The 10,812-nt window shown below is 63.5% G+C and overlaps 2 long non-coding RNA genes across 5 annotated transcripts; both read left to right on the forward strand.

Annotated features, from left to right (window-relative positions):
• Positions 1-216: 216 nt before the first annotated feature.
• LOC137442764 (uncharacterized) lies at positions 217-3,014 on the forward strand. 4 transcript variants are annotated; one of them, XR_010987766.1, is made up of 3 exons: positions 217-531; positions 1,044-1,446; positions 2,115-3,014. It is a non-coding gene; the product is annotated as an uncharacterized lncRNA (long non-coding RNA). The 4 variants fall into 4 exon arrangements; XR_010987767.1 differs by having other exon boundaries at positions 1,257-1,446; XR_010987768.1 differs by having other exon boundaries at positions 1,261-1,446.
• A 5,271-nt stretch (positions 3,015-8,285) lies between these two features.
• On the forward strand, positions 8,286-10,516 carry LOC137442765 (uncharacterized). Its single transcript, XR_010987769.1, has 5 exons — positions 8,286-9,041; positions 9,118-9,248; positions 9,373-9,614; positions 9,726-9,994; positions 10,275-10,516. It is a non-coding gene; the product is annotated as an uncharacterized lncRNA (long non-coding RNA).
• The last annotated feature ends 296 nt before the right edge of the window (positions 10,517-10,812 follow it).

Genomic DNA, 10,812 nt, shown 5'->3' on the forward strand with positions numbered 1-10,812 from the left:
GTTTTAAAGGCTGTGAGAATCGTAATGAAGTCACACAGGGGCTTGAGCTATAAGCACAGCCTGCGGCCGTACCCATCATAAACAGAGGCTTTTACCTGCGCGCGGTGTAGGGTTTCGATTTAAATGCCAAAACATCCCGAACGGGGCCGGGCCGAGCTGCTGCCCACGCCCAGGGCAGTGCTCAGGGCCGCCCCCGCGTGCGTCACGGGCGGCACCGCCGCCGTGCCGCGGCGCGTGCCGCCCCGAGGGCGCTCAGCGCTGCAGCGAACCGCGCTGAACGCTTGAAATGCTGGAAAGTTGTTAGGGGGAGAAGGGAAAAGGGAGAGAGAGCCTGACTCGATCGCTGACATGGGTACAACTCCTGCGCCGCAGCGAGGCTCCAGTCCCGCCAGGGCGATAGCGTCGCGATCGTTGCCATGGGTTCAGCGCATGCGTCGCAGCGAGGGTTGTTCGCGCGCACGGGGCTGGCGGCTTTAAAACGGCGCTCACTGGCCCGCCGGGGCTATCGGGTTCCTGCTCGCTCCGTGCTAGGTGAGTGCCTGCCTCCACAGTTCTCCGGGGCTTTCCTCTGGCAGCTGCAGGACCGCACTCTGGCTTTGCTTGCAGGGGGGTTCCCGGAGCCGAGCCGGGACCGTTTGGGAGCCGCGACGGGGCAGGGGACTCGCGCACTACCGGCCGGGGCTGGGGCCGGGGCGAGCGGGCGGGCGGGCCGAGGCGAGCGGGCCGGCCGGGGCGGGCGGGCGGGCCGGGGCGAGCGAGCGAGCGGGCGGGCGGGCCGGGGCGAGCGAGCGAGCGGGCGGGCGGGCCGGGGCGAGCGAGCGAGCGGGCGGGCGGGCCGGGGCGAGCGAGCGAGCGGGCGGGCGGGCCGGGGCGAGCGAGCGAGCGGGCGGGCGGGCCGGGGCGAGCGAGCGAGCGGGAGGGCCGGGGCGAGCAGCAGTCAGGAAGAGTCAGGAGGGGTCTTCTCCCGGTAACAGTAAGTGCTCTTCTAGCGTGGCACCTGTCGTCTTTGTGTTCCTCCCCGTAACTCCAAATTCCCTTCCTAGTGTTCTCACTGCCTTTCCAAGTCTCCCAGTAACTCCCCCACAGCTCTGCGAGTTAAATGAATGCCAGAGAAAAATGAGATGCCTGTGCAGTGTTTTTCTAGGGTGCAGGGAAACCTACTCACAGCTTTACAACGTGAGTAACTGAGAGCTAAGCTTTGCTTTTTGCTCCACTCCTTACCGTTTGACTCTTTGCTTTCTACTTGGTCGACCAAGCAAGGCTGATGTCACTTCACAGTCGCTACCCCGTTGGTGCCTGCCTGCGAGTGCCAGGACTCTTCCCGGAACCACAGGACAGAAGGAGGGTTTGTCTCTCTCGCGGTGCCCTGAGCAGGAGTCGTACCAACACAGGCTCAGAAAGCTGAAACCATCGAAAGATTTAATTAGAGAGCAACAGGCATTAGAGGTTGGTTGATGGCCAGGGAGAAATGCACCGACTGCAAGGCAATGGGGGCGTAGTAAATCCTGGGGAACAGGGAACACGCTCGGAGACGCAGAGCCACGCAACAGCTCTCACAGAGAGGCACAGCAAAAACTCAGCTGCGTCCCGAAGGCGCAAGCCCTACCAAGAAGGGCGTCCGTGGGTCGGGGCTATCAGAAGCAGGGCAGCCCCTCAGCTGTCTCTGTCTTTCCTACCGCGATGCCACGTGGGGGTGGGCGATTGTGGGGGGGTTACAGACCATTGCAAAAACAGGGCGGAGGGCTTGCCAGCGCCGGGCAAACCAACCCCAGGGGCGGCTGCTGCCAAGAGGCCTGGTCACACCTAGCGGAGCATGTTGGAAACTGGGGACATTCAGCGTATCCCACAGCAGAATGTGACTCCGGCTGAGAGAGGATGAACTCAGAGGGGGCAACACACATCAATGCATTATAGTCACTGTGCGAATAGTTAGAAGTCGGTCTAACCTCTTTCCCTCCTGGCTTAACACCAGCCTGGCGTCCAGGACTCAACATACGCACTGCACAGCAACCCACAGAGCTCCTGGGTCATCCCACCTGTACTTGTTCCTGCTGTCCCTGCAGCAATGGACTGTTTCTGATTTTTTTTTTTTTTTTCCTCTTTTCCTTTCAAAGTCAGACTGATTCCTGATTCTTCTCCACATCCCTGCCCAGTTCCAGCACCAGAGAGACTGCCCGGAGAGAGAACGAGCCGGGATAACCAGGGACTCGCCTCGAGGAGTCGAATACCACGTGCCAAGAGTGGATGACAGGGCTGTGACAGGGGAGCGGGAGGGGAATGGAGGGGTGGCTTGTGGCGGGTGAACGCCCATTCTGAAGACAGGGTGGAGGGCTTGCGAGTGTTCTACTAAACTCTCTGCTTCCCAGCTGACTCCAAATTATTTCTTGCTGGATTTGGTCCTTTCCTTTTTTTTCCCCCCTCTGTTGGGAGGGAGGAGGGGGGGAGCAGGAGAGAGATTCTCAGCCTCGACACCATCCAAGCTCTGAGCTCCCAGGTAAGGGTCAAATCGCTGCAGCGACGACACAGCCGAGGAGCGGGCGAGTGAGGGGCGGGGGCAGCCTCTCCCAAACGCTGCCGGCGGACTGCTTGCCCGAACGTTCCCGGAGGGGACGGAAACCCATGACAAAACGTAAGTATTAGCGTGAGGTATTGTAGCGGAGGAAAAGCCATGCTGTTCCTCCAGAGGTTGCAGAGCAGTAGTAACGTGTACGCCAAAAGGTTTCCAATGGCCCTGAGCGGCAAATTAAAACCGCACAACACACACAAAGGAGACCCCACTGGTTTTATATTCAGTTGTTTAATTTGAATGGAAAGGCCTCTGAAGAGAGGCCAGCTGAGTCGCTCCCCACGCACCCGGAGGAGATGCCCCCCCTGACCGGTCAGCGTCCCCCCCCACTTCAGGGGGTTTGTGGGCATCTATGGTGGGTGTGGGGGGTATCAAAGAGGAATTCAGGGACATGTGGGAGCCAATGGAGGGTCACCTGGGGGCACTTCAGTTGGATGGTTAGGGTTAGTTGGGGGGGGGAGTGGGGGCTGGCTTGCTGGCAGCCTCTGGTGTGTGTGGGGGGTTGGCCAGCTTGGCAGCGGCGGCCTCTGTTATTGGGCGGGGGGGTTGGCTGGCTTGGCGGCGGCAGCAGCGTCTGTTGTTGGTTGGGGGGTTGGCCGGCTTGGCAGCGGCGGCTTCTGTTGGGTGGGGGGCGGGATGCGTGGCTGGCTTGGCCACAGCCTTTGTTGTTGGGTGGGGGGTGTTGGCTGGTTTGGTGGCAGCCCATGTTTTTGGGTGTGTGTGGGGGGGTGGCTGGCTTTTTGGCGGCAGCTTCTGTTATTGGGTGGGGCGTGGGGGGGGGGGGCTTGGCCTGGCAGTGGCCTCTGTTATTGGTTGGGGGGGTGGGATGCGTGGCTGGTTTGGCGGTGGCCTCTGTTATTGGGTGGGGATGGGGGGGGTCGCTGGCTTGGCGGCGTCACCCTCCATTTTTTGGGGGGGTTGGGGGGTGGCTGGCTGCAGCAGCTTCTGTTGCTGGGGGGTATGGGGGGATTCGCTGGTGCGGCGGCGGCCTCTGTTTTTTTGGGGGCTTTGGGGGTGCCTGGCTTGGGGGCGGCAGCTTCTCTTGCTGGGGTGGGGGGGGTTGACTGGCTTGGCGGCAGCGGCTTATGTGGTTGGTTGGGGAGGGTGGCTGGCTTTTTGGCGGCGGTCTCTGTTGGTGTTGGGTGGGTGGGGGGGTGGCTGGCTTGGTGGTGGCAGTGTCTGTTGTTGGTTGGGGGGTTGGCTGGCATGGCAGTGGCAGCCTCTGTTGGGTGGGGGGTGGGATGTGTGGCTGCCTCGGCAGCGGCCTCTGTTGTGTGTGTGGGGTAGGGGTGGTGGCTGGTTTGGCGGCAGCCCATGTTTTTGGGTGTGGGGGTGTGGCTGGCTTTTTGGCGGTGGCCTCTGTTATTGGGTGGGGGTAGGCTTGGTGGCAGCGCCCTCTGGTTTTTGGGGGGGTTAGGGGGTGGCCGGCTTGGTGGCGGCAGCTTCTGTTGCAGGGCTGGGGGGTGGCTGGCTTGGCAGCGGCGGCCTCTGTTGTGACTGGGGTGGGTGGGATGCGTGGCTGGCTTGTCAGCCGCCTCTGTGTTTTGAGGGGGTGTGGGGGGTGGCCAGCTTGGCGAAGGCAGCTTCTGTTGCTGGGGTGGGATGCGTCGCTGGCTTGGCGGCAGCTTCTGTTGCTGGGGGGCATGGGGTGGTTGCTTGTCTTGGCGGCGGCCTATGTGGCTAGGTGGGGGGGCTGTGGCTGGCTTGGTGGCGGCCTCTGTAGTTTGGGGGGGTTGAGGGGTGGCTGGCGCGGCGGCGGCAGCTTCTGTTGCTGGGGGGCATGAGGGGATTTGCTGGCTTGGCGGCAGCGTCCTCTGTGGTTGGGGGGGTGGCTGGCTTTTTGGCGGCGGCCTCTGTTGGCGTTGGGTGGGTGGGGGGGTGGCTGGCTTTGCAGCAACGGCCTCTGTTATGGGGTGGTGGGCAGGCTGCCTTGGCGGCGGCAGTGTCTTGTTGGTTGGGGGTTTGGCTGGCTTGGCAGCGGCAGCCTCTGTTGGGCGGGGGGTGGGATGCGTGGCTGCCTTGGCAGCGGCCTCTGTTGTTGGGTGGGGGGTAGGAGTGTTGGCTGGTTTGGTGGCAGCCCATGTGTTTGGGTGTGTGTGGGGTGGCTGGCTTTTTGGCGGCGGCCTCTGTTACTGGGTGGGCTGTGGGGGGGGGGCTGGCTTGGCTTGGTGGCTGTGGCCTTTGTGGTTGGGGGGGGGGCTGGCTTGGCGGCGGTGGCCTGTGTTGGGAGGGGGGGGGACTGGCTTGGTGGCAGCGGCCTCTGTTGTGACTGGGGTGGGTGGGATGCGTGGCTGGTTTGGCGGCGGCCTCTGTTATTGGGTGGGGGTTGGGGGGGTGGCTGGCATGGTGGCGGCACCCTCTGTGGTTTGGGGGGGTTGGGGGGTGGCTGGCGCGGCGGCGGCAGCTTCTGTTGCTGGGGGGCATGAGGGGATTTGCTGGCTTGGCGGCAGCGTCCTCTGTGGTTGGGGGGGTGGCTGGCTTTTTGGCGGCGGCCTCTGTTGGCGTTGGGTGGGTGGGGGGGGTGGCTGGCTTGGCAGCGACGGCCTCTGTTATGGGGTGGTGGCCAGGCTGCCTTGGCGGCGGCAGCGTCTGTTGTTGGTTGGGGGTTTGGCTGGCTTGGCAGCGGCGGCCTCTGTTGGGTGGGGGGTGGGATGCGTGGCTGCCTTGGCAGCGGCCTCTGTTGTTGGGTGGGGGGTAGGGGTGTTGGCTGGTTTGGTGGCAGCCCATGTGTTTGGGTGTGTGGGGGGTGGCTGGCTTTTTGGCGGTTGCCTCTGTTACTGGGTGGGCCGTGGGGGGGTGCTGGCTTGGCTTGGTGGCGGTGGCCTCTGTTGTGACTGGGGTGGGTGGGTGGGATGTGTGGCTGGTTTGGCGGCGGCCATTGTTATTGGGTGGGAGTTTGGGGGGCAGGCTTGGTGGCAGCGCCCTCTGTTTTTTGGGGGGGTTAGTGGGTGGCCGGCTTGGCGGCGGCAGCTTCTGTTCCTGGGGGGCATGGGGTGGTTGCTTGTCTTGGCGGCGGCCTGTGTGGCTGGGTGGGGGGGCTGTGTCTGGCTTGGTGGCGGCGGCCTCTGCTGTGACTGGGGTGGGTGGGATGCGTGGCTGGTTTGGTGGCGGCCTCTGTTATTGGGTGGGGGTTGGGGGGGTGGCTGGCATGGTGGCAGCGCCCTCTGTGGTTTGGGGGGGTTGAGGGGTGGCTGGTGCAGCAGCGGCAGCTTCTGTTGCTGGGGTGGTGTGGGGGTTGGCTGGCTTGGTGGCAGCGGCCTATGTGGTTGGTTGGGGGGGTGGCTGGCTTTTTGGCGGCGGCCTCTGTTGGTTGTGGGTGGGTAGGGGGGTGGCTGGCTTTTTGGCAGTGGCCTCTGTTACTGGGTGGGCCGTGGGGGGGGGCTGGCTTGGCTTGGCGGCGGCCCCTGTTATTGGGTGGGGGTGTGGAGGAGTGGGGGGGTGTCTGTCTTGGCGGCGGCGGCCTATGTGGTTGGGTGGGGGGGCTGTGGCTGACTTGGTGGCGGCGGCCTCTGTGTTTTGGGGGGCTTGGGGGCTGCCTGGCTTGGCAGCATCCGCTTCTGTTGCTGGGGTGGGGGGGTTGGCTGGCTTGGCGGCAGCTTCTGTTGCTGGGGGGCATGAGGGGATTTGCTGGCTTGGCGGCAGCGTCCTCTGTGGTTGGGGGGGGGTGGCTGGCTTTTTGGCGGCAGCCTCTGTCGGCGTTGGGTGGGTGGGGGGGGTGGCTGGCTTTGCAGCGACGGCCTCTGTTATGGGGTGGTGGGCCGGCTGCCTTGGCGGCGGCAGCGTCTGTTGTTGGTTGGGGGTTTGGCTGGCTTGGCAGCCGCGGCCTCTGTTGGGCGGGGGGTGGGATGCGTGGCTGCCTTGGCAGCGGCCTCTGTTGTTGGGTACGGGGTAGGGGTGTTGGCTGGTTTGGTGGCAGCCCATGTTTTTGGGTGTGTGTGGGGTGGCTGGCTTTTTGGCGGCGGCCTCTGTTACTGGGTGGGCCGTGGGGGGGTGCTGGCTTGGCTTGGTGGCTGTGCCCTCTGTGGTTGGGGGGGGGGGGACTGGCTTGGCGGTGGTGGCCTGTGTTGGGTGTGGGGGGACTGGCTTGGTGGCGGCGGCCTCTGTGACTGGGGTGGGTGGGATGCGTGGCTGGTTTGGCGGCGGCCTCTGTTATTGGGTGGGGGTTGGGGGGGGTGGCTGGCGTGGTGGTGGCGCCCTCTGGTTTTTGGGGGGGTTAGTGGATGGCCGGCTTGGTGGCGGCAGCTTCTGTTGCTGGGGGGTGTGGGGCAATTTGCTGGCTTGGTGGCAGCGGCCTCTGTTTTTTGGGGGGGTTAGGGGATGGCTGGCTTGGTGGCAGCAGCTTCTGTTGCTGGGGTGGGATGCGTCGCTGGCTTGGCGGCAGCTTCTGTTGCTGGGGGGTATGGGGTCGTTGCTTGTCTTGGCGGCGGCCTATGTGGCTGGGTGGGGGGGCTGTGGCTGGCGCGGCGGCGGCCTCTGTTGTGACTGGGGTGGGTGGGATGCGTGGCTGGTTTGGTGTCAGCATCTGTTATTGGGTGGGGGGTTGGGGGGGTGGCTGGCGTGGTGGCGGTGCCCTCTGTGGTTTGGGGGGGTTGAGGGGTGGCTGGTGCGGCAGCGGCAGCTTCTGTTGCTGGGGTGGGGGGGGGTTGGCTGGCTTGGCGGCAGCAGCCTCTGTGGTTGGTTGGGGGGGTGGCTGGCTTTTTGGCGGTGGCCTCTGTTGGTTGTGGGTGGGTAGGGGGGTGGCTGGCTTTTTGGCAGTGGCCTCTGTTACTGGGTGGGCCGTGGGGTGGGGGCTGGCTTGGCTTGGCGGCGGCCCCTGTTATTGGGTGGTGGAGTGGGGGGGTGGCTGGCTTGGCGGTGGTGGCCTCTGTTATTGGGTGGGAGGGGTGGGATGCGTGGCTGGTTTGGCGGCAGCCTCTGTTATTGGGTGGGGGAGTGGGGGGTTGGCTGTCTTGGCGGCGGCGGCCTATGTGGTTGGGGGTGGTGGCTGGCTTTTTGGCGGCGGCCTCTGTTGGCGTTGGGTGGGTGGGGGGGTGGCTGGCTTGGCAGCAGCGGCCTCTGTTATGGGGTGGTGGGCTGGCTGCCTGGCGGCAGCAGCATTTTTTGTTGGTTGGGGGTTTGGCTGGCTTGGCAGCAGCGGCCTCTGTTGGGCGGGGAGTGGGATGCGTGGCTGCCTTGGCAGCGGCCTCTGTTGTTGGGTGGGGGATAGGGGTGGTGGCTGATTTGGCAGCAGCCCATGTTTTTGGGTGTGTGGGGGGTGGCTGGCTTTTTGGCAGCGGCCTCTGTTACTGGGTGGGCCGTGGGGGGGGGCTGGCTTGGCTTGGCGGCGGTGGCCTCTGTGGTTGGGGGGGGGCTGGCTTGGCGGCGGTGGCCTCTGTGGTTGGGGGGGGGGGCTGGCTTGGCGGCGGTGGCCTGTGTTGGGAGGGGGGTGGACTGGCTTGGTGGCGGCGGCCTCTGTTGTGACTGGGGTGGGTGGGATGCGTGGCTGGTTTGGCGGCGGGCCTCTGTTATTGGGTGGGGGTTGGGGGTGGCTGGCTTGGTGGTGGCGCCCTCTGTGGTTTGGGGGGGGTTGGGGGGTGGCCGGCTTGGCGGCGGCAGCTTCTGTTGCTGGCGTGGGGGTTTGGCTGGCTTGGCGGCAGCTTCTGTTGCTGGGGGGGGGGGTGGGGGGGTTGCTTGTCTTGCCGGCGGCCTATGTGTTTGGGTGGGTGGGGGGGCTGGCTTGGCGGCGGCCTCAGTTTGGGGGGCGTGGCTTGGTGGCGGTGGCCTCAGTTGGATCCAACTGAAAGGTCCTTTTGGAGCCCCTCCAGAGCCTCCCCATATACCTCTCTGTGTGCCCGAATTCCCCTTTGATACCCCCAGATCCACCTTAGATGCTAGCAGGCCCCTTAAGAGCGGGGGCAGCACTGACCAGGTAGGGGATTCTCACCCCTGTGTGTGGGGGGAGGCTTCGCTGGGCTCTCCTCAGAGGTTACTTCCATTCAAATTAAAGAGACCAAAACCCAAAGAAACCTCAGGACAAAGAATAAAGGCAAAAGAAACAAAGGATCCCCCCCCCCCAACACACACTGAGGAGGGTTCCCCCTCTTTAATTCCTTGAGACCCATTTCGTAGTTCTGTTTTCAAACTGCTTTGCTCTGCTTGCAATCGGCTTCTACCTGCTAGCAGCCTTTGCGTGTAACGGAAGAGACGCAGCGGGGGTGAGTTCAGAGCCTTGTTACCTGGCACTTAGTGCCAGTCCTGACTACCTATATGAACAGGAGAGATTGGCAGTCTTAGGGCGAGTCGGCTCGGCTCTCTGTGAAGCCGGAGGATTTCCTTCCCCCGAACAGACGGCGGCTCCGCCCAGCCGGGCTGCCTCTCACCAGGCGCGCCGGGGCTCGGCTCCCCCGGGCGCCAGCCGGCTCCGCCGAGGTCTGCTCTCAGCTCGTCTTCCTTTAGCTTCCGTGGGTTCCCTTCGTCCGGCTGAGCTCCGCACCAGGTTAGTGCCAGCCTCTGTCGCTGTCCGCGGTTCCCGTGTAGGTGCTCTGAAGGTTCGATATGCCTGAATGTTCTAGGAGGGGATTAAAAGCCCTAAGACTTCACATAAGTCGCTGGTAAGAAAAGGAGGAAAACTATCTGCAGAAACCAGGAAAACGTGCAGCAGACTTCTGGGAAATAGTCCAACCTCCTCTTTCACAGAAGTAAGGTGAGTTTGTGAAACCGCTCGGCTCCAAGACCTTTAGGAGAGATCCCACAGCCGTCCAGGGCTGTAGCGAGCCCTATAGAACTCCGGCAGTTACCCGAGCCGTGGCGTTCGTCTTTTCCCCCAGATCGGTTTCCGAGGACCGCGGCGGGACCCCTCTCCGTCGGGCCGCGGGGCCCGCCGAGGCGCAGGACCTCTCCGGGCGCCCCCTTAGAGGCTTCTCAGGCAGAGCTCTTTTAACTCAGTCAGATCACCCCAGGAAGAGACAAGAGCCTTCAGGCAGGAAAAGGACTGCTGGCAAGGGAAAGGGGTAACGTGTAAGCCCTAAGGGGGCGTCCCACAAGGGAGAAAGGCAAATCGCTGCCACAGGTAAGAGCCCTCGGGGTGGAACCAGGGGGTTCCACTAAGCATTCCAATGGGGGAGACTGCAAAGGTTTTCATATAGCAATTGACCCTCTTCTTTACTATCCATGTAAACAGGAAAGTTTCAGTTTTAGGGTGAGTCGGCATAGCGCTTTCAGCGAAGGAAAAGATTTTTCCTCGCCTCAGCCGGCGGCGACTCAAACTCCCCGCGGCAGCTCACCCGCGGGGCCCCCCGAGACGAGGAGAGGCGAACCGAGGCGAACGGAACCGGACGGAACCGGCGCGGGGCTCCCCGAGGCGAGGCGGAAGGAACCGGCACGTTGGAGGCTTGGCGGGGCTCAGCTCCTCGCTCAGATTCTTCCCGGTTTCCTCGGGCTCCCTTCCAGGTAAGCGCCAGCCTCTGCCGCTCTCGGGGGTTCTTACGTAGCAGCTCGTTTGAAACGCTTGCACGTTCTCGGAGGGGATTAAAATCCCTAAGAGGCCAGCTAACCCTGACACCCCTCTCTTGCAACTTCATAGCTCTGCTGTTTAACTAGGCGCAGCAGTCTGGTATTAATTTGTCTGAAAAGAGGCTTTGAAATGCGCTGCATGGGGTTCTGAAAGACGTAAACTTACAGTGCGTATCTCTAGTACACAACAGCTCACGGATTTTCCTTTGCGTTGTAGGGTTTTTGAACACTCACCGGTTTCGGCGTTGGGTTGGTTTTTCTCGGAACGGAAAACCTGCCGAGCGGAGGCCGGCGGGGCGCTTCCCACGCGCGGCGGCAAGAGACGCCCCCCCGACCGCTCAGCGTAAGTCCGCCGCTTTCAATCGATTCCCCTTTGGTAGGTACGTTGCCAAAATTGGCTTTGCTCTACGCGCAAATCGCTTTTCCGTTCCGGCATCACTTGCATCTCAGAGAGGAGATCCGGTGGGGGGGGGGGGTAACTTCAGAGCCTCTTTACCGTCGCAATGAATACCATTCCTGAATATCTCTATAGAGAGGAGAGGATTGTAGTTGGATTTATAGTCTCGGGGCGAGTCGCCTCGGCGCTCTCAGGCAAACGAGAGGGTTTTCTTCCCCTAAAAGGGCGGCGCGGCTCGGCTCGGCGGCGCGGCTCGGCTCGGCGGCGCGGCTCGGCTCGGCGGCGCGGCTCGGCTCGGCGGCGCGGCTCGGCTCGGCGGCGCGGCTCGGCTCGGCGGCGCGGCTCGGCTCGGCGGCGC

The sequence above is a fragment of the Melanerpes formicivorus genome, unplaced genomic scaffold (genome assembly GCF_026170545.1).
Source record: "Melanerpes formicivorus ecotype bairdi unplaced genomic scaffold, bMelFor1.0.p_v2 SCAF_8, whole genome shotgun sequence".
In the NCBI taxonomy this organism is placed as follows: Eukaryota; Metazoa; Chordata; class Aves; order Piciformes; family Picidae; genus Melanerpes; species Melanerpes formicivorus.